Genomic DNA, 19704 nt, shown 5'->3' with positions numbered 1-19704 from the left:
TGTTTTCGTGGTTTTTTTCCTGATTTTAGGATCAAAATTAGATCTAAAATTAGAATATAATGTATGTTAAATAGCCTATGCTGGGAGAAGAATAGATCATCATAAAAATATTATTTGAAACCTCTGTTTAACATTTTTATATAAAAGGAATCAAGCACAAAAATAAGAAATGAAGTGGTCCTTTGAAAGTCTAGTTGATGCCAATCCATTTGAAGAAATATTTCTGTTTTTGAAGATCTCACAATATCTTCTTGATTAGGCCTGATTTTATTTGATTTTCAATCAATCATATCTTGCCTAAGTCATGAGGAACTAAATCTAGACTGGTTTATCCAAAACTGGAGTCAAATATATTTTTGGAATGATCTTTGAAAGATCTAATTCGGAATTGCTACCTTACCTTACTTGATCTCATGCTTATTGATTGATTTTTTCTATTCTCTACAAGGAAGACTTGAGAATTAATTATAAAAAAAATTGGCCAGCAAGTTGACTGGCATAAGAGGGTTCCCTCCTTTCCTAAAGACTTGATAAGCTCGGGTTCTCCTCCCATCTACCCGAGCTAACCTTGGCTTCACTTGAATCTCCAAGTCTCTCACTTAGGCTACTTCAAATTTGAGTACATTATTACCTTTGAATTGCCTCTTATGGTTGAAGAATACATGGGTAAAAAAAAAATGTTTTTCTCAAGATTACTACCATACCCTTGTGAGGGATATCAAATTTCTTGAGCTGGCTCACATCGGTTTGATGGTTCCTTATAACAAAGGACCTACTTGGTCACCTCACCAAACTTGGGCCACCCATTGATGATGAAGATGTTGCTTATGCTAAGTAGTTAAAAAATGACACTCTGGTAATTAGTTGGCTTATCAACAACATCAAAGAACCTATCTCAATGTTATTCATCTCGATACAGCCAACCAAATTTGGGAGACATGTGCTAAGTTGTACTCTAGCTCCGACAAGTTACACATGTCATATGATATTCTCCAATGAATGTTCAACACTAAACAAGGAGAAAATATCCATGATAATTTGGCTCGATTTAGAGGCCTTTTTCAAGAATGGAAGCTCACTCAGCCTACCTCCATCGATGTCTCTATCCAAGACAAGTAGAAGGAAGCCTTAGCCATTGCCATTTGCCTAGAAAACACTAAGCCATATCTCAAAATTGTTAAAAGTAAACTCCTTAGCGCCTCTACTATTCCCACCTTTAATTATGTATGTGCCACATTACTCCCCATTTCAAACTCTTCTTCTCCTTTTCCTACTGAAGTGTCATCCGCTATGTACTCCGGGAATAGGGGACTATCAACCGACCGCGACCGAGGCCGTGGAAGAAATTATAGAGGACGAGGAAGAGGTGGAAGGAATGGTCAGGGAATGCACCCATTGTGGGAAATATGGTCACACTATAGATCAGTGTTTTAAAATCCATGGCATACCAGATTGGGTTAAGGCTAATCAAGCCTCAATAAGTGATACAAAGGAGGACCAATCTACCCCACCAACAGAAAAGAAAACCCTTACCATTGATGAGTATAACTTATTGCACAAAATAAAAACTCTAATGGCCTTTGATCCAAGTTCCTCCTCAACCGTTGTTGCGACAAGGGGTGGCTTCGAACCGAGCCGGTTTGCGAGCGGCTCGAGCTCAGCTAGGTTCGATTCGGTTCGAGATCTGGGATCGGCTCGTTTAAATTAATGAGTCGAGCTTGACCGAATCAAGGTTCAACTCGAAAGCTCGCGAGTGGGTTCGTTAACGAGCTGAGTCTGGACCGGGAGAAGGGAAGCAGGGGAGCGGGAGCAAGAGTGACAGCGAGAGAAAGGGGGGAAAATTCTTCCTCCCCTCACCACCGTTGAGCCCCTCCCATCCGTTGTTATCGCCGCCTCTATCGTCGACAGCTGCTAGTCGGCCGCCTCTATCGCTGTCGGTTGGATTTCTTCCTCCCCTCGTATGCCTTCACCTCTGTTTCCATCTTCGTGGTTTCCTTCAGCGCCGCTTCCGTCACCACTGCTTCCGTTGTCGCAACCTTTGTCGCAGCCGTCATCCCCGACGACTGGTCCTCGCTGGCGCCGCTAACCCCCTTCCCTCCGCGTCGTCTCGGTGGAAAACAAAAACCAGAGATACCTAAGTTAAGGGGAGAAATAATCCCCATCCCCCCCCCCCCCCCCCCCCCCTGCACGAGGACAATTTTGCACGTGCGAGATCATTAAGTGAAAAAACAAAAAGTTTTTTCTTATACTCTCCTTCCTCATGGCTCTTGAAGAAATTGAAAACACATTTTAGAAGAAATACGTTTCTATGGACTATTAGTGTCTCATGTTTTTTGTAAAAAAAAATTTAAATGTAAAATTTTTATTCAAAAATCATATAATTTTCTAAGTAAGATTTTCCCGCCAAGAAGGGCTAGAAAACCATATAGAATTTTTTTGAATAAGTATTAGACAGTTGATGTTGTAATACTTTTAGCATGAGGCAATTTTCATAGCAATTTTGTGTTTGACATTTTATTTGATTAAAAATTTATAGATAAGTATAGTAATATATTAGATAAATTATTAATTTTTATTTATTTCTCTAGAAGAGGCAATAAGAGGTCCATTTAAATTTCCTAAGAAAATTTTAAAATATTTCTTGTAATTTTCTAATAAGTTCTAATAATAATAGGATTTTATTTAACGTTTTTTTTAGAAATATGTATTATAGGAAAAACATTTTTAGTTTTTCCTAGAATATAAATTTTCAACCAGGGGCACTAAGGAGGCCATAGTAAATTTATGGCCAGATTCAAAAATTAAAAAATAAGTTAGACAACATTTGAAGTAAAAAAGATTAATATTAGTGCGTTCTAATCCTTTATTGAAATTCAATGTTGAACATTTCCTATCATTCTTTTTTTAAAATGTATACACAATTTTATATATAATTTATTTGACATATATTTTACATAGAGTATTAAATGTAGGATAAGCTCAAACTCAGTTAAAATTATTAGGCTCTAGTTCGATTACAATTTTAGGCTCGAGGCTAGGGTCGGCTCCAGCTTGAATTCAAAATATTTAAATCAAGCTCGGCTTGAACAAGGTTCGGACTCAGCTGGATTCGATGCCACCCTTATGCCCAATTTTAAGTAGAGGTCATTCCCAATTTTATGTAAAATGTATGCATAACTTTATATACAATTTATTTGGCATGTATTTTTTGCTAAGTTTTAAATGTATGCTGGAGCACGAACTCGAGACATGTATTTTTTGAAAAATTTTAAATGAATGTTGAAGCTCGAGCTTGGCTCGAACTCGGTTAAAATTATTAGGTTCGAGCTCGATAACAATTTTAGGCTCGAGCTCGAGTTTGAAATATTTAAATCAAGTTCGGCTCGAACATAGGCAGGTTCGGGCTCAGCTCAGCTCAATGCCACCACTAGCTACCACCACCGCTTCAGGTATGATCTCTGCCAATTCCTCCTCTTCATCCTAGATAATTGACTCAGAGGCCTCCGAGCATCTCACATGTAACAAAAATCTACTCACTTAGTTTCTCCTTGTCTCACGAATAAATTTGTTACCATAGTTGATGGCTCCCAAACTAAAGTTCTCGGGAAAGGATCCACCTCTGTTGTACCATCACTTCCACTCACAGATATTCTTTTTCTTCCTACTTTCCCTTGAATATTTTATTTTTAAGTCAGCTAACACAACATTTCAATTGCTCAATTACCTTCTCACCAACTTCTTGTGTAGTTCAGGATCTTGTAACGAAGCAGGGAATTGGTGGAGGCCATGAACAATGGGGGGCTCTACTACCCGGACGTGCCTAAAATAAATGTCGCCTCAACCAAGGAAACCGAGACAAGTCTATGGTACAATCGGTTAGGACATCCATCTGCACAATCTCTTCATCTTCTTTTTCCTACCTTTAAGAATATGTCAAATTTAAATCCATGTATACCTCCGACAGAGTCACTCCTAGTCCTCCCTTGAAACCCCTTGATAAGGGTTCAAAATCACTTCTTGTGGATCCCCAAAACACTGGAACCAATTGTATATTTCTCTTTGGTAACCCTATAACTCGTAGCCCTAGACTGTGTCTAACATCCACGTCACCATAAAAATTTACATCAAAATTTTCCTACATAAAAAGAACACAAAAATGTAATCAACGTATCAAATTTGCAACCAAGACATACTATAACACAAAAAATAAACTAAATTACCTCAATCACATATGGGTTGATAACGCTTACTATCACACTACTTACAAGCTCATAAATTTTTTTCTTCCCATCAACCATAGATTGTATCATCTAAATAAAGGTGTCTACCCTTCATACTAGTCACCAAATCTAAAAACCTATCATACATCAAACTCATCAACCATAGATTGTATCATCTAAATAAAGGTGTCTACCCTTCATACTAGTCACCAAATCTAAAAACCTATCATACATCAAACCCTTGTCCATGTTAGTTTGACATCTATCATAACTATCAACATCTACTTTTAAATATAGGACAAATTCGAGATATAACATCAACTTTCACCTATGTCCAACTTCTTGTTCGCTGAAATCTATGGCTCCACCTCACCCATTCAGGACTTGACATTTTTAACAATGCATGGTTACAATTTTATAAAATTTTTGAAATTTTAACATCATCTCCTTTCACCCCTCATGCTAGTCGATATAGTTTGTTAACTTGTATGCACCAAAATATCGTTGTCCAAGCATAGTGCATACCAGATCAACAAATAATATAAACTAACAAAGAAGACTTTCACAAATATGTAATCGAAACCCATAGACAGTTGTCTTAAATCATAACATCAACAATGTTAAATAACTATGTGTCCCTAATTGTCCTATGAGACAATTCAAGAGCTTGTCCTAATATAATTCATAGTTTGTACTTGATAATTCCATGTGGGCCCAAAAAAATGTATGACAACAAAATATACTTCACAAACTAGTGAACAGGTAGTCACATTTAATTCAATTAAATATAATTTAAAATGATAAATTTATAGTACACATTAAATCGTTTATATTGTTATTACATCACTATGACTCTCACCAATCTCAATTTAGAAAGACTAGGGTTGATGTTGACTTCTCCTCTGACTTGTAACCCTATAATGCCTTTGTCTACTTACCACTTTACTAAGGCTTATAGTATGCTCGACTAGTAATTTTTTTTAATGTTCAATTGGTGTAAATTACTATAATATTTATATTTTATTAAATATTATTTTGTGCTCTGATAATAATAATAACTATAGTACACCATACTGATATTATATTCAAATATTTTTATAATTCTCAATTAATTTTCGTAAGTGTTCATTTCCTTTTTTTTTGTACTCATGCTATCATTTGTTTGTGTTTTTAAGTGGGAATTATTTTAATTGGTATATTATACTTGTATTATGATATTGGTTTTCCATTATACATGTTGTTTTTATGTTTATGTCAAGTATTATGAATTATTATCAATGTAAATATCGAGCAAGCATTATTTCCTATTGCTCCCACACATCAACTACATCAACATAGAAAGCAACTAAATAGTTCATGTGATGACCTCATCATATCCACAGTGGCTCCAAATGGAAAAACTCTTAAAACTCTAATTATAAATGATTCAACATTCAATATTAAAATATTAAAGAAAGAATAAAAATCCATGTGACCGTCCCATCACACCCCCAATGGCTTCGATGGTAAAAATTATCTCGCCACGGGGACCCTAAACTTTAACACTTTAAAAATAATGTAACTAAAAATACACAAAAATTGATTAAATCAATGTGAAGTGTTGATTTCTAGGGCCAAAATATAAACACAAAAGATCTTAAAAGAAAGAGAGAAGAGAGAAACTCTAGTTCTTGGGAGAGAAGAGAGAAGAAACCAAGGAAGAGAAAGAAGAGGAAAAGAGAGAGAGGTGTAAGGACAAATTTGAGCCAAGTGGAGGAGGCTTGAATACTTACACCATGCCTTGAGGTTGTATTTATAGTTGTAAAAATGTGTTTATAATAAAACCAATGCCCTTAGGGCTACATGATTCAAAAGGAAAAAGACACAAGAGGACATACACCAGCTTGCATAACTATAATTCCATGTCATCTCCAAGGAAATTTTCCTTATTTACTAGCAATGTCACCCCTACATATGTGGGTATCTTTTAACGCTCTCCCTCAAGTTGGTGTTTGTAACTTCACTTTGAAAAATAATCTTGGTCAAGAAACTTGTGTACATGGAAAATAAATTTTGATTGTCTTGCTTTGATTCATCTTATTCTTGTTCACATCTTGCTTGTAGCCTTCATCTTATTCTCTCCTTTACTTTGATACTTTAGTCACATAAAATTTGATTACCACAACTTGTGGAAATTTTCATTGTAGATTATACTTCTTATTCTCAAGTGATAGCGACACCCATATTTCAAAATATTTCAATTCGGAAGGAGGAGCAACCACTACAACACTCAACTTTCAATCTAAATTTTTACACGTAAAGAAAATAAGAAAAGGACGTACATCAAATCAATAGAGTAATGAATGTACCAGGCTTGATTCAGTTTGTAGAATCCATCATGGTAGATTTCGTCTTGTATCTCATCCTTCATAATTTTCTTTCTATTCTCCCCCTCAAACTGGGAGGTAATGGTAATAATCCCAACTTAAAACAAAAAATAATAGTTGTAGTAATTATCTTCACCATTACGGTGTTTGAAGGATAAGTACTCAATCGAACAAATACTCTCAAAAAGAAAAACATGGGTCATAAAGTAGGAGTTGAAATCAACCACAAAGTATTTTATATAAAATAGTGATAATAATCACTAAAGAGGATGGATAATGGCTATCACTCAAAAGACGGCAATAAAAAACCAAAGGGTACAATAAAAATTTTCAATCGACCTAAAAACACTCATGTATAAAAAAAAGACCAACCAAAGCAACACACCAAGGGGTTGGCCTAAGATGGTAAAAGATAGTTAAAAAAGGATTATAGGAGAAAGGCAATGAGTAAAAGGGTCATGGGGATTAGAGGAAGATAAAATGACCACCACCATAATAAGAAGGAGACTGTAGTGGTAGTATTGAAAGAACTTGACAAATTTGACCAAGTATGACCCATGAGTGAGATTAAAAAAACTAATTCCTCTATGGACATGATGATTGGGGAAACTTAAAAAAAGTCTCCAATAAGAAAGTTTTGAGATGGAACATAATCAATTAAACTTTCAAAACATAGACTTCTCATATACGACAATTATTTTTTAACACGATTAGACAAACATGGAAAAAAATATTCAAGAGATAAATTCGGGAATAAGGGAGGTTTAGGATGCTAATATTTAGATTTTAGAATGAGGAAACATGATTTTTTAATTCAAAAATTTTAGACTTTGTCAAAAAGAAAACTAAACTCATATGAGGACATACTTCCCTCAATGAAACTAATGTAATATGAGATTAAAGAAAGAAACTAAGGAAGGAAATATACTCAAGTTGGTAAAATCATGAGTAGATTTTGAAAACAAATAGGATATTAAGTGATATTAGCAACTCAAAAAGTAAAGTAAAGAATGGCTTAAATTCGGATTTTCGCATGCAACAGGATAGTTGTCTGACCTTTGATTCTTTCCATGTAGATATCTTTCTCTAGAAAGATCAGATTGAGAAAAGGTTTATTGGGATAGAAAGTAGACTCATATAGATTTATTTTGAGATACAATTCTCAATATAAATTCTCAGTTATGTTAGTACAAACCATTCAAAAAATTGAGGCTTTTTGCTATTACTCTATACTTTTTGTTATGAATTAGATGCCCTAATTTCAAACTTACGAGAGCAATAATAATAATCATTGAAGAAAGAAAAAATAATCACAAAAATACAACAAGATTTATATAGGTTTGCCTCAAAGTGAGACTACATCCTGTCTTATGCCACTACAGTAATCCACTATGAAGATGAAGTAGTTCATAAAGAGAAATCGTACACACTTACAGGTATTTTTCCCTAACCTACTCAAGGTCCTTCTTTGTGATAATGATAAAACCCTAATAGCGGCCCTCCAAATATAAAGAAAAAAATAGGGTAATTGCAATACAAGAGTAAAATTCGTGTACCGACTCTGCATAAGGCATTGATTAGGCTCCACAACTTAACATTTTTCTACTACTTAACCTTTTCTCCTTCAAATTCTGATTTCTCTTTCTAAAAATATAATTAAAATAATTATTTTTTATTTGGAACTAGACTCAAATACTTCATTGACTTTATTAACTTACTATAATCAGGGTACATGAGCCTCTATTTATAATAGAGGAAATTAGTAGAGTCCAATTACAATAAAACTATTTTTTTCCCAATTACACCCAAACTCTAACACTTACAGATAAGCCCTTGCATAATTAAATAACTCAATAAAGATAAAAGACAAACATAACTCAAACTATAACTCTTCTAGGACGAGACCATAAGATAAAGATGTCTTTGTTAGTCCTTCTTGATCTTCCAACTTATGTGATAAGGATGACAGCTCGTGGTAATCATGGTGGATCCTACTTCTTATGTGTTTGGGCCCATCTTGTGGGCATTCCTTGGCAGTGTGGCCCATCTTATAATACTCTTAGACATGTGGGCCTTCATTGGTCGTGTAGGATTGGGCCTATCTTCCAACACTCCCCTTCAAGTTGGGGGTGAGAGAACAACATGAACTCCCAGCTTGCTATAAAAGAAGTATATAATATTTTTGTATAAAATGGCACATCTTCCAACACTCCCCTTCACGCCGTTGCGTCCTTCCATGAGGCCCTGCTGACATAATATAAGTGAGAGTAAAAATAATTCCTAGCCGGTAAGACATTGCTCTATGCTCCAGTCCTAATGCAGGATGTAGGGCACACTTCGCCTTTTGTAGGTAATGTGTCTATCGGCATTGCTCTGAAGTTTCTACCATCATGTCCCTCCATAGGACAACGACTCTCAAATGGTAGGAGTAATAAAAGCCATTACAAGGGGGTAGTGGGTTTATTCATAATGGTGTCCCAATCCAGACACCGACTCTCATGGTATCCCAACCGTGATATTTTTTAGAGTTAAATTTATCATGGTGTCCCAATCCGGGCACCAACTCTCATGGTGTCCGAACCGTGATATTTTTTAGAGTCAAATAAATTATGGTATCAGAAAAGGTACTGAGGCCACCTTTTCTTCAATAATAATGTCTCATCCAAAGAGACATAATAGCAGCAACTGTAATGTAACATGACAATCTTCCAACATATAACACGAACCAAAATATTAAACCTTGTAGAAGGACCCATGAAATAATCATAATTCGATATAAATATTTTTTTCTTAGATGCATAAGCTTCATCTTTTATGTTACCCCTTTCTTGAATATTTTGGTCACATAAACTTATCCACAACATATGGAATAAAATACCACTTTCTTGTACTTCTTCTACTTCTCCCCCTCAAGCTGGGAGGTAATGGCAGTGATACCAGCTTGAACCAAAAATCATATATGCAACAATAAGCCCAAATAACATAGATGTAGTAATAAGCCCTTAAACAAGGGAGAAGTGAGATATTTTTTTGATATAGAAACTCAAATAGTGACGCAAACCAAATGGCATAAATTCGGATTTTTCAATACAACAAAATACCAGCATGACCTTTGATTCTTCCAAAGCTAAAATATAGATCAGATTGACTTAAAATTTTATCCTTATGAAACTAGACTTAAATTAATTTAATCCAAGTATAAATTCTCTTCATAAAATATAATTATCAGAAGATAAATAATTTGATAGATTTTTGTCTTTGTCATCTAGTTGAACTAAGCAATGTTTCTCCTTTTTTTTCCAGCATGATCATTGACTCTTCCCAGATCAATATCTCCTTATAAAAAACTCAGATCGAGAATTGGTTGAATATTTAATAAAATAGACTTAAAAATATTTCTTTTCATATATAATTCTCCATATAAAGTCTCGTTCTTGATAGCATAAAATACCTCGGAAGTTGAAGCTTTGTGATGTTGCTCGAACCTTTTTTTCAATCTGACCTTCAATACTTCAAATATCGATTTATCTTTGTAGATAAATCAGATTGAAAATTGGTAGAATATTTAAGAGAATAGACTTACATATATTTCTTTTGATATATATATGTTCATATAAAGTCTCGTTCTTGATAACATAAAATTCCTCGGAAGTTGAAGCTTTTTGCTGCTCCTTGAACCTCTTCGCAATCTGACCTTCACTCATTCAAATATCGATTTCTCTTTGTAGATAACTTTGATTGGAAAAAATAATTTTTCGTTGGAAATTAGACAAAAATATCTTTCCATAAATATATAATTTAAGATATTAAAATCTCATTATAGAGGTTAAAAATGTAAATCAAACTACGGGTGTAGGGACTGAAAAAATATAACTACGAATCTTGACTTAGGGTTTAGGGTTTAGAGAAAAGAATATCATTATCTCTATAGGTTGCCAAGTCAACTCACAAAACCTGCTCTGATACCATATTGAAATTATGGTAAAGATAAATACTTCATTGACTTCATTAACTTATTATAATCAGAGTACATGAACCTCTATTTATAATAGAGGAAGGTAGTTGAGTCCAATTACAATAAAACTACCTTCGTCCCAATTACACCCAAACTCTAATACTTAAAGATAAGTCCTAGCATAATTAAATAACTCAATATAGATAAAAGACAAACATATCTCAAACTAGAATCTTCTAGGATGTGACCATAAGATAAATAAGCCTTTGTGAGTCATTCTTGATCTTCCAACTTATGTGATAAGGATGTCAGCTCATGGTAATCATAGTGGGTCCTACTTCTTATGTGCTTGGGCCCATCTTGTGGGCTTTCCTTGGTCATGTGAGCTTGGGCCTATCTTCCAACAAAGAGAGTTAGAAATCCAACAAAAAACATGCATTAGGAAAGAAGACTAAAGGAAAAAACAAGAAACTCCTCTTGTTTCTTCTTCTTCTTCTTCCTTCATTTCTTCTCCATCTTCTTATATTTTTATGTGTCAAATCTTTGCCCTCTCTGATGCCATGTTGATTTCTAGGGCTAAGATATAAACATAAGAGATTTCAAGAGGAGGGGAGAGAGAAACTCTAGCTCTCGGGAGAGGGGAGAGAAGAAATCAAAAGAAAGAAAGAAGAGAAAAAGAGAAAGAGGTATAAGGATGAATTTGAGCCAACAGGAGGCTTGAATAAGAAAATGAAGAAGAAAAGAAGGTGATGATTGGTCTTGGAGCAACGTCGGCAGGAGCGAAGCACAGATGCACCAAATACGCATATTTACGACAGTACTAACGATGAACTAACGTCAGTGACGATGTATGTTGCGTCTTCGAGTAAGGATCAGGTTAGCCACAGTCATTTTATGTTCTTGCACCGTTTAAAGATGTTCTACTGGTCATTTATATGGGTATGAATACAATAAAATGAAGTTTGAATTGGGGGAATAGGTTATGCATTTCAAAATAATTGTTTATTGTTTGAAACAAGTGCAAAAAATATTAATAAATGCGCAAAATGTAATACTTTGAGATGAAAGGATAAAGGAAACAAAAGAGAACAATAGGAAAATGTTCTTGTCAAAGTTTTTCATCATATTCCATTAATGCTGAAGTTGCAAAGATTTTCGTGTCAAGTAAAATTATGAACTTTGTGAAATAGCATTACAGTACTCCCTCGTTCCAAAAGAAGGGAGGTTAAGTCATCCTAAAGACTCTGCAGCTCAAAGATAATTTTGATTACAGACACCTATAATTTAGTAGTGATTCTCGTAATGTTAGGCTCATAATTGCAAGTGATAGATTTAACACATTTAATATATCAATGGGTAATAGTTGGAGTACATAGGCTATCATACGATGGTGTCTCTTCTTATTGATGGGTCTGAATTACTTGGTAATATTATTAATGTTTACCTTTATTGAATGAAAAATCTTATGGGAATAAGTATAGAGATATATGACATGGATATAAATGAGATTTTTCAAATGCATGCTATTGTTTTGTGGGATATAAATGATTTATCGGCATATCGTATGTTATTAGATTGGAGTAGAAAGAAATACAAGACATATGTCTTACATGTCATGTTCACCATGGTTTTATATATTTACTTGTAGCTAAGGATGTCTGTTCATAAGGCACTATATTTTCTTACTATCTATGTGGGAGGACTCATTTAATCTATTACAACCATAAAATAGTTAGATTGATTTTGTCATAGAGACTAATTTGAAGCAAGGGGATGAAGACGAGCAAAGTATTAAGGAAGAAAAAAAAACTTCTACTATTCAAATCTCCAAGGTCATTGAAGAAGTTGTTCCATTAACAACAACTTGGAAACAAAATTGAACGTCTTTATGTGATAAATTTTGCTTTAGTTTATCTCTTTTCTCCTCGGCAAATACCCATTTGACTTTTCCTATCTTCTGATAGAAGAGCAACAAAAAGTATTTTGCGAGTCTGGTCTTTTCCAGTTAAAGAGGAAAATTATCTTTGTATTTCGTAGAACTGTTATTTATCTCTTGATACGATATGCTGTTGATGATACGTTGCGTTTGCAGTTCGTTATGTTCTTGGCGGCAATTTGAACCAGAGCTGTAGCAGCGCCGCTCAACCCAACATACACCTTGGATGAGTTTGAGTTCTACCTCTCTGACTCGGAGTCCAAACTCCTCATCACCTCCCACACCGGCCATCCCGCCGCTGAAGCCGCCGCCAGCACCATTCCCACACCTCGACTCGCCTGTCACACTCTCCCTACCACAGTGCGAATCGGAAACCTAGGCGATCGCCGAACTCATCAACGATCCCTCCGACGTGTCGCTCTTCCTTCAAACCTCCTGCACCACCAGCCGGCCGAAATGAGTCCCGCTTACCCAGTTAGACCTCGGGGCTTCGGTTCAAAATATCAAATCCGTGTACAAACTCATCGAGTGCGATTGACGGTGATTGTTCTCGTCCACAGCTTGCTCGCCGGTCATGCTTCCGGCCTCCGGCCTGTTTTCCGCGTCCACGTTCTAGTCAGACATGCGAGCCTCTGGCACTACCTTTTACATGGCGGTTCCCACCATCCACTAGATCCTCCTGGACCGTCACACGGCCAACCCGGAACTGGTCTACCCGAAGCTGCGGTTCATCCGTAGCTGCCACTTCTCCGGCGCCAGCTATCCGAGTGTGACCGGAGGATGTGAAGGATAACCCATGAGGCCATGTAAATTCTGTTGTACATTGTAATATAAAGGGAATTTTACCAAAATACCAGTTTGAAAAAACTTATTTATGAAAACAACGACGATCTCAACTTATTTGCAAAACTACCCAATTTTGACCGATCCACTGTACATGTGGACAGTCAAAGGTGACATGTAAGCTTTGACCGCTTAAGTGTCGATACCTCATCAGTGCGATATGGTAGTTGAACACATGGGCTGCCACGTCATTATTTTTATACTTCATCTGACACGTCATTATCAATTACCCTTTTGCCATGTCATCTCTCGCCACGTCTGCTCACTCCACGTAAGCCCTCCGTTATATTTTTTTCGTTCTAATGTTTCTTTCTCCTTTCTCCTCGCCTCTCCTCTCGCCCTCGCTACTGCTGCCACCTCTCCCCTGCTGCCTCCGCTCGGCCACGACCACTCCCCTGCTGCCGTCGCTCAGCCTCGGCCACTCCCCTGCTGCCGCCGCTCAGCCACGACCATTCCCCTGCTGCCGCTGCTCGGCCTCGCCCTCGACGCCCCCCTCTCAACCTCTCACTCTTCGTCTCAGCCTCATCTCTCGTTCTTCTTCTCCGTTCCCCTTTGTTCATCCTCTCGCCACCCCTTCTCTCAAAACAAAAGCCCTACTCACCTTCCAAACCAGAATTTGAATTTCAGAAACCGATTTAGGAACGTGATTTTTTAGGGTTTTTGTTAATTGAATCTAATTATTTTATTTAATTATAATGTTAATTTGAATTTAGGTGTTTAATTACTATATTATTTTTTTGTGATTTACTGTTTAATTTATGATTTTATGTTAATAAAATTTCTGCCAAATTAAAATTATTGTAAAGTTTTGTAAGATTTTTAATTAAATAATATATTTTTTAATAATTTATTATTTTGTAAATAAGGTGATAAAAAGTATACAAATAAATTATATTTTTAAACACTAAAACAACTTTTTTGTATTTTTTTAATTTATAAATACTTTAAATGGATAATATATGGGTAAGACTTAAGAGTAAATTTTTTTCTATTTATAAATATTTTAAATGGATAATATATGGATAAGACTTAAAAGTAAAAAAAAATCTATTTATAAATATTTTAAATCCATAGTAAATGGGTAAGAGTTAGATTATTTCTATTTATAAATATTTTAAATTTCCAAATATTATTATTTTGTAAATAAGGTGATAAAAAGTATACAAATAAATTGTATTTTTAAAATCTAAAATAACTTACTTGTATATTTTAAAAATATATATATATTTTAAATCGATAATATATGGGTTAAGACTTAAGAGTAACATTTTTTAAATTTATAAATATTTTTAATCCATAATAAATGGGTAAGAGTTAGATGTTTTCTATTTATAAATATTTAAAATTTATAAATATTATTATTTTGTAAATAAGGTGATTAAAAGTATACCAATAAATTGTATTTTAAACTCCAAAATAATTTTTTTGTATTTTTTTAATTTATAAATATTTTAAATCTAATTAATTTACTTATTTTATTTTATTTTTAAATATGAAGAAATGAAAAGTGTAAAGATAATTTTTTTTAATTAATAAATATTTTAATTGATATTAAATGGTGTTAAATAACTAAGATTTATTTTTTAATTGTTTATTAAAAAATTTAAATAATTTATTATTTTAGATATAAGGTAATAAAAAGTGTATTTGATTTTTTTAAAATTTATTCAAAATTTTATCATGTAATGACGTGGCAGAAGACGTGTCAACTATACTGACATGGCAGACGATGTGTTAATCTACAGTGTCGCACTGATGATGTGGTGACGCATAAGCAGTCAAAGCTTATGTGTCGCATTTGACTGTCCACATATACAATGGACCGGTCAAAGTTCGGTAGTTTTGCAAATAAGTTGAGGTCGTTGTTGTGTACATAAATAATTTTTTTCAAAATGGTATTTTGGTACAAAGCCCTAATATAAATACATGTAATCCTCACCATTCAAGTTGTGGTGATTTAGAAATTAAATTAAATCTTTTCATGGTGTCAGAACTTCAGGAACCCCACTTCTATTCCGTCGCTCATCAACGCTGACAACCCCGTCCACGCTCCTCCTGCCGCCACAACTCAGTGCAGCGGCCCTTGGCCCTAGCACCAACATTGTCACCACTCTCGCTATCGGCCTCAGTTCGGAGAACCATCCCGACATGAAGGTCACCAGATTACCTCCTTTCTCTGTCGTCTGCATCACCATCGCATCCTGCAGCGCTCCCTCACTGACATCATCAACCTCGCCTCACTCCGCTCCGACCGGCTAGCGCACCTCCTCAACTTCAGGAGGAGAGACCATGGGAATTTGTGTCCTGCGTGAGTCCAACCATTCAGTTCCTTCGGAGCGAGGCTTGCTTTGTGGTTCCACTTTGTGCCCAACTTAGTTCACAAAAAAATTTTAAAAAAAGTTTGTCTCCTTTCCAAGTCTCATGTCACTCCCTCATCTCTCTATCTAATCCACGCCATTGATCTCAAAACTTCGAAACACAAAGTAGTCGGTTTCTCGAGTCAAACCTCAATGGCCATTGAATCATTTTCTCATCTTGTCTCCTTTCATACCCTAATCCAGATGATTACCATTAAACTCTTCTCCACTCATCTGGAACAACCAACTTCTCCCCCTTCTGGAAAGTCAAAATCTCTTCGGCTATTTGGATGGATCCATCACGCCACCACCTTAGTTTGCCGCCACAGATTCTACCACCCCTATTGCCAAATATTTGGCATGGAGAGCAATAGATCAACGCCTTATCAGCCTCCTCCTTTCATTCCTTACCAAGGAGGCAATGGCCAACCCGTTGGCCTCTCCATTACCCGCGAGGTCTGGCTCACGCTGGAGTGGAGAGTTTTGAGGTCTTTCAGAAATCTCTCGAGAGCTCTGTTTCTCCCACTATTGCTTTCACTGCCGCATCCTATAGATCGGACCGGTCGACCCGTCGCAACTCTAGTAAAACCATGACCGAGCTAATGGTTCTAGCCACCATAATATCAACCGGGGCCAAACTCATTCTAGACAAAGGTGTCGCCCTCCTCGCTGCCAAATATGTTGTCTTGACAATCACAATGTTGATTGATGCAACCAACATTATGCCCATAGTGAGTCCAGTGAGTCTCATGCCCATCTTATTGAGGCCTTCACTGGATCGTGCTCTCTCACTGGATTTGTGCCCTCTAATTGGTTCTTGGACACTGGGGGTTCCACTCATATGTCTAATAACGCATTCATCCTGGATCAATCCACTTTGTACATGGGTAAGGACTCTGTAATTGTGGGGAATAGTGTTGCCTTATCTATCTCACATACTGGTATTCTCTCTCCTACCCCAAATATTCAGTTGTTAGATATTTTACTTGTTCCTCATCTCACCAAAAATCTTCTCTCCATCAGTAAATTAACGTCTAATTTTTCTTTATCCATTAGTTTTACTAATCATCTTTTCACTGTTTAGAATCGTCTCACAGGAATGGTGGTGGCAACCGATAAAGGAGATGGGGGCTTATATGTGCTGGAGCATGGCAACCTTGCCCTTATTTCTATCATTGAGAATAAATCTTTACATGCTTCCTATGATTTATAGCAGCTTGGACATGTAAATCAGTCTGTTATTTCATCTTTACAAAAACAAGGACATCTTAATCTTATATCTTTATTGCCCTCTCCATCATTACATAGTACATGTCAACTTGTGAAAAATCATCGTATGCCATATCCACATCATGAACATAGGTCGTCTCATGTGTTAGATCATATTCATTGTGACATATGGGGCCCTTCACCTGTCCAATCTGCTCGTATTAAATTTTTCCAAAGTGACAGCGAGAGCGAATTTACTTGTACGTGCTTCCTAACTCATCTTCATACGTTTGGCATTCATCATCAACTTTCTTGTCCATATACCCTTGCCCAAAATGGGTGTATTGAACGCAAACATCGTCATGTGACTGAGACTGGTCTGACAATTCTTTTTCACTCCCACTTCTCTACTCATTTCCGGGTTGAAGCCTTAAGAATTATAGCTTACATCATCAACCGTTTGTCCACATCACTTCTTGAGGTAAATCACTGTTTGAACTTTTATATGGTTCTTCTCCAAACTATGAAGACTTTCATCCCTTTGGTTATCGTGTTTATCCTTGCTTATGTGATTATATGTCTAATAAATTTTCTCCTCGCAGTATTCCCTATATTTTTTTGGTTACAATCCCTCTTATAGGGTTTCGCTTTCTTGATCCCATCACTTATTGGGTCTACATCACCTGTCATGATCAATTTGATGAACAAAATTTTCCTTTCATTAAAACATCCCAAGATCAACCCCCTTCCTCTCTCCATTTTTTCAACTTTCTGAACAAGTCTTCTCCATACAGAACTCCCTCTTTCCTCTACACACTATTCTCTGCCCATTACTCAATCCGAATTTACCCCATGTGCTATTTGTACTGATCCAGTTGATGAGTCCATGCAGGCCACTAATTCTTTTGCAGGTCCCTCCTCACCGCACTCCAGTCAAGAACCTACTGATACACAAATCACTCGTACTCCTGCTTCTGCACTACCATTGGATTCTCACGCTATGCTTACACGAGCCAAAGTTGGTATTTTTAGAACTTGTTATCCGGCCGACATCATTATCATGGGATCCTTTGGTCTTCTCTATGCTCTCCTTGTCACTACTACGCCTAAAGGATTCAAATATGTCGCTAAGAATCTTTCTTGGCTTGCTGCCATGGATAAAGAAGTTCAAGCTCTACGGAATAATTGGACCTGGATTTTAGTTCCTCGCCCTGCCAACACCAACATTGTGGCTCCAAATGGGTGTTTCGGACCAAATATCTACCTAATGGATCCATTGAGCATCTCAAAGCATGCCTAGTTGCCAAGGGTTACACTCAAGTACTTGATCTTGACTACACTAACACCTTTAGTCATGTTGTAAAGGCTACCATTGTCCAAGTTGTGCTCTCTCTTGTTGTGACCAACAAATGGCCTCTTCACCAACTTGACGTCAAGAATGCATTCGTCAACGATACTCTTACTGAAAATGTTTAAATGTAACAACTTCTTAGGTACATTGACCCTCGTTTTCCTCATCACGTTTTTCAATTGCAGAAAGTTTTCTATGGTCTCAAGCAAACTCTTCGTGTCTGGTTCCAACACTTCAACTCATTTATCACTCAACTTGGTTTATCCTTTAATCGTGCTCTATCTGCTCCTTAATGTTGATGACATCATTGTTACTGGTAACAACTCAGCTCTTATAACCAACTACACTCGTAAGCTCAATTATGAGTTTGCGACAAAGGATTTGGGCCCTCTCAATTACTTTCTTGGCTTTAATGTTTCGCCAACTACCGATGGACTATTTATCAGTCAGCTCAAATATGCACAGGATATCCTTACTCGAGCTCAGTTACTTGATAGCAAACCTATTCATACGCCTATGATCATTTCCCAGCATCTGTCCACTGATGGTTCTTTATTTTCAAATCCCACTCTTTATAGGTTCCTCGTTGGCGCCCTTCAATACTTGACCATCACGCACCTTGACATTGTCCACGCGGTCAACTATATTAGCCAATTCCTGCATGCTCCTAGTGACGATCATTTTCTTGTTGTTAAGCGTATTCTTTATTATGTCAAAGGCATCATTTACTTTGGCCTTACCTTTCGCCCATCTGCTACTCCTAGTGCTCTAGTTGCTTACTCTGATGCTGACTGGGTAGGTTGTCCTGACGCTCGTCGCTCTACCTTTGGTTATTTCGTTTATATTGGAGACAATTTGATTTCTTGGGGTGCTAAAAAGTAACCTACGATATCATGTTCCAGCTGTGAATCTAAGTATCGTGCTCTTGCGCACACTACAACTAAACTTCTTTGGTTTATGCATCTCCTTTGCGATCTACATATTCCTATTCCGCAATGACCTCTTCTCTTATGTGACAACAAAAGTGTAATCTTCCTGAATTCCAATCCAGTTTCTCACAAGCGAGCCAAGCATATTGAATTAGATTATTATTTCCATCAAGAACTAGTTATTGTTGATAAACTTCAAACATAGTATGTGCCATCTCACATGTGGGTAGCCGACATTTTCACCAAAAGTATTCCACGCCCTCTTTTCGAATTTTTTCGGTCCAAACTTCACGTCTATTCCAATCCGACACTTGTAGCAACCGTTGAAGACCATTTTCCAGCAAGGCTTACGACCAGTTCCCATTACTGAAAATGGAAGCCAAAGACTAGATCGCGATGATGGGAGCGGCTCACCTGATGGCGTCAAACCCCCTATCAAAGGAAGGACAGAACCAGGCGGCCTCAGTAGGCCGGCCGATCGAATAGGAGATGATGATTCTGGAAGAGAAAGGGACCCACCTTCCAAGTGGCATCAGTG

Source organism: Aristolochia californica, unplaced genomic scaffold (assembly GCF_029961685.1).
Source record: "Aristolochia californica isolate CCGP_79_NKW_82.1479 unplaced genomic scaffold, dmAriCali1.0.hap1 SCAF_3, whole genome shotgun sequence".
NCBI lineage: Eukaryota > Viridiplantae > Streptophyta > Magnoliopsida > Piperales > Aristolochiaceae > Aristolochia > Aristolochia californica.
Note: the sequence above shows the minus strand (reverse complement) of the source record.